Source organism: Nicotiana tomentosiformis, chromosome 6 (assembly GCF_000390325.3).
Source record: "Nicotiana tomentosiformis chromosome 6, ASM39032v3, whole genome shotgun sequence".
In the NCBI taxonomy this organism is placed as follows: Eukaryota; Viridiplantae; Streptophyta; class Magnoliopsida; order Solanales; family Solanaceae; genus Nicotiana; species Nicotiana tomentosiformis.
In genome coordinates, this window is record NC_090817.1 from 62,454,281 (window position 1) to 62,459,145 (window position 4,865).

The 4,865-nt window shown below is 38.2% G+C and overlaps 1 long non-coding RNA gene across 1 annotated transcript; it reads left to right on the forward strand.

The window, feature by feature from the left end:
• The first annotated feature begins 228 nt into the window (after window positions 1-228).
• Window positions 229-1,515, forward strand: LOC138893323 (uncharacterized). The gene is made up of 2 exons (XR_011408593.1): window positions 229-511; window positions 1,182-1,515. It is a non-coding gene; the product is annotated as an uncharacterized lncRNA (long non-coding RNA).
• Window positions 1,516-4,865: the final 3,350 nt, after the last annotated feature.

A 4,865-nucleotide genomic window follows, 5' to 3' on the forward strand; every position in this document is an offset into this window, starting at 1 on the left:
ATTCACTCCCCCTCTTTAGCCTTCATAACGTGATTTGCGTACCTATAATCACTTTAACACATGAAAACACATATATAATATACCAAAAGGGGAAAATACTCATTAAACCCAAAATACAATACTACTTCTTCTTTTGATAAAATAAAGCACTGCTTGTTCTTATTTGACAATGGTAGGTGTGGTCTAATTAAGAGTATAAGAGCTCTATATGCGTGCCTCTTGAGTGGTGTCTGATCTGTATCAGTGCTGGAATCCTGTGGCACTTGAAGCCTAATATTTGTTAAGCCTGTAAAGATTATCAACTTCTAGAGATTAAGGGATGTTATTGTGTTAAAGCCGTCATGCAGATAGACCACGCAAATGGCCATAGATATTATACCCACAACGGTTTCCTCCGGATGATAGAAATTTGGAAATTTCACCTTAATAAAGTAAGGTGGAAGAAGACTAGTTTTGGCATACAAGATGGAAGGGATTGTTCATGGATACAAGTAGAAAGTTGACGTTAAAGGTATGTTAAGGCTATCCTTTATTTCTTTTGTCATGATTCATACGACACAAACGAAATGAGAAAATGCAAAATTTTCATACATGAATCCATTCATAGAAGTATTAGAGATGTATATGTTCTTGAATTCCCATATGTCTTATTATTCTATCGTCTATTCATGGGTCTCAAAAATACGTAAATTGGTAAAGGTTCTTTCATGATATTAATCAAAGGCATAATGGTCTTATGACACTCCGAAAGATTTTATTGACGTACTTTCTCATGCATTACATTTATTTATACATGTACATTGACCCATGACCATATGGCATTATATATGCGTATATATGTATATTATATGTATATGGAATATGGAAAAAAGGTTACGGCGTTATATATGCACCACTACCTGATCAGCTGGTATACGTTGATGATTTTGCCCATAGTGGCCGAGATGATATGATGGGATGCCCTTAGAGGCCTGATGATGTTATGAAACATGTACCTATGCACGACATGACATTCATACGCATATGCATGACACTATAATTATTTCATGATTTATAGAGTTATCCAGACTTACAGGTTGAGTCATTTACTCTATATTTCTTCCATATCTGTTATGTACTTATTTATCTGTCGTACATACTCGGTACATTATTTGTACTGACGTCCCTTTTTTCTGGCGAAGCTGCATTTCATGGCCGCAGGTCCTGATAGACAGGTCGAGAGTCCTCCAAGTAGGCTATCAGCTCAGCGAAAGGTGTTGGTGCGCTCCATTTGCTCCGAAGTTTCTTACGTGGTCAGTATGATTAAGACATGTACTGATTAGTATGGTGGGGCCATGTTCTGATCTTTATGATATTTATGTACTCTTAGAGGCTTGTAGACAAATATCGTGTACGTGAAAGATTGTACGGCCTTGTCGGCCTATGTTTTGAATTTATGAATGATCATGTTGGCCTATTAGGCCTGTATGTCATGTGTATATGATGATGTAATAAGAAAGATACGTTACGTTGGTACTCGATTGAGTAAGTTACCGGGTGTCCATCGCGGCCCATCGATTTGGGTCATGACACGTACTTCTATACCAGTATGATTATTTGAATTCAAATTAAAGTTAGAAATCATGTCTAGGCTATGTGCTTATATGGTTGAGGCATGATAGGGCTATTCTTACTATTTATAAGATAATTTCCTTTATTGTACACATTGTACGGCCCCGTAAGATTTCGCAAAGGAAAAATAATATTTCGTGGTGCCGAACTGGGCTTGGGTTGAGCAATGCACTCGTAAGTAAAGGAAAACTTTGGGCAGAAAAAATACACTTTTGCATCCCACTATGCGGCCGCAGAATCACTCTGCAGACCGCATAATGGTCGCTGAGTGAGACAGTCTTTTGGACCATTTTTCATGTCATTTTCGCGGCCCATTATGCGACCGCAAAACCATTTCGCGGGCTGCACTCTGATCGCATATCCATCTTTGAGATTTTTCGGAGGAAGGTTCTGCGACACATTATGCGACCGCAGAACAAATCTGCGGGACGCATAATGACCGCAAACCGAGTCAGATTTACCCAGTTCTGGAGGGCAATTATGTGGCCTATTCTGCGGACCACATAAGCATTATGTGGTCGCATATGCGACCGCATACCCTATTCCGGAGCTTCATTTTTGGGGTTTTTAAATCCGACCCTATTTCATTAAAACATATGCCATAGTCCATTTTTAGCATATTTTTGATATTTTTAGAGTGAGAACGAGTTCTTAGAGTAGGAAAGTAACCTTCAACCTATTATCCATTAATTCATGCTCAATCATTGAGGATTAACTGTCATGCCCCAAAACCGAGGAGAGCGACCGGCGCTCAACCAAGTGAACCCGATCGAGCAAGCCTATTAGATTTCCTTCTACCAAACTCATCCACGAATGAAGATAATATATATTTTCATTAATTAGACAAAAAGGTGTTCATGTTCACAATACCAATTCATTACCAATAGCTCCATCGTTTTTAGTCGTCTTAACTAGAACAAGTAATACAACCATAATATAATGTAGTTTGTCTTTCCCAGCATCAATACACAACCCACACTATGTCTACGGAGCCTCTATAGATAAAGAATAGTACAATGATAATGCCGGTAACAAGGCCCCGGCTATACCTCAAACCGAATATATAAAGTACAAAAGATACATGACCCCGGAATGAAGTGGGGCTCACCGAGTCAACTAGGAAGAAGGTGTACTGCTATCACTGATCAATATCTCCTGCTGTGGAACTACCTACAACCATTTAAAGATGCAGCGCCCCCGGTAAAAGGGACGTTAGAACCGTCGAATAGCACTAGTATGTATAACTAAACAGTCCCTCAATAGAATGACAAATAATACAAACAAGATTATCATAATATCAATGAAAGCCTTAATTTAGGATCAAGACAGTGTTCAAATTAATTCTCATATCTCACATTGGGAGATTTTTAGTATCGATATACCATTGTCCACAATACCATTATTCACAAAACCAGTACCACCGTACTCTTAGCATGGAGTCCGATCACGACCCGATCGGCTAGGCCATCTCATTAGAGACATCAACTACAATTTCTCTCAATATAAATACCACCGTCTTTAACACGGAGTCCGATCACGACCCGATCGGCTAGGCTATCCATTAGGGACATCGACCACAATCACAATTTCAAATTATAAATTTCCAGCACAATCACCACCATGTGTGCGGCATGGTGTTCGATCACGACCCGACCGGCTAGGCTGTCTTATTTGAGACATCAACCTTTTTATATCAATCATCACATTTCGAATTACTTTCACATCTTTTCATCTCATTGGCACTAATGGCCATAATTATAAGATCATTCTTGGCACGTTGGCCATATTCATTATTTCATGCTCATCTTATCAATTTCAATTATCATCATCATCATCAACAACAAATACAATTCAAATCAAGGTGTGTAGTACACATGTGAGCAATTTAGAGTCTAAAGCACATAGAGATATTTCACAAAATTTAGCATAATAGCCTTCATTTGAACTTGACTTAAAGTCGAAACATTATTAATGCACAACCCATATTTTAACACATCCTCAATTGGTATCATAACATGAATAAAGCATTTGGAATGCTTGTTGAACATATATCTTTCAACTCAATCTTACTCAGAATAGCCAGTTTCATAATGAATCACTCGGGACTTACATAATTTACATGAATATCGTGGGATTCAATTCTAAGAGAAGGGTTTAGCCTACATACCTCACTTGAGCTTCCTTAAACTCTAAAACGTTCCGAAATTTTTAGCAACTTCAATCTATTGTAGAAATATAACAAATTGAATCAAAATTTGAAAGATGATCATGGTTCTAGCTCACTTGAGCATTTTATCAAACACTAGATGTGCATAAGGTTTCAATGTCCTTTTTATGAAGGATTCCATCATCCCACAACCCAAGCTTTACCATTTTTAGCTCAACAATCTTCCTACACCCTTTGATAACATATGCATGTAAAATAAACAACTCTCATGCCCAAAAATTACCTTGCTAGTTACCCATTTTCAGAAGATTTCGAAATTAGGGTTTAGGGTGTAGAATCTTACCTCTAGGATGAAGACCTAGTGAGCTTCCCTTCTAAATCTTCCAAAACTTGAGCAAGAATTGAAGACAATTATTAAAGAACACCTTCTCACTCATAGGGCACTTTCTCTCACTCTAAAATATCAGATTATGGCTAAACAATGGCCCAAAGAGTGTATTTAATGAAATAGGGTCGGATTTTAAAACCCAAAAATGGAGCTCCGGAACAGTTCTGCGGTCGCATATGCGACCGCATAATGGATATGCGGACTGCATATCAGTCGCATAATTGTTGATAAAATGATCAAAAAAGTTGTCTGTGTATGCGGTCACTATGCGGTCCGCATAACTGTTATGTGGTAGCATAATGCACAGCATAACATTTATGCGGTCGCATAGTCGACCGCATAATTGCTTCCAACTAACCCAATTAACTGTCTCACTCTGCGGCCATTATGCGGTCCGCAGAGTGATTCTCAAACATTATTTTACCAGGCTACAATCCTCAAACACATAAGCCTAGTCCGGCACCATAAAATATTATTTTCTTTGCAAACTTTACCAGGCTTTACACTTAAGTTCTTCAAAAAATTTTGGGGTGTTACATTCTCCCCCGCTTAGGATCATTCATCCTCGAATGAGAGTTCAAAACCTGTTATTAATATCTTATGCAACTCAGTTTGTTTCATACCACATTCGAGCAGCCCCAAATTTGACTAACTCCCAAAATTTCCAAAAATTTTGCTAGAGTTTCCTTTGTAACTAGG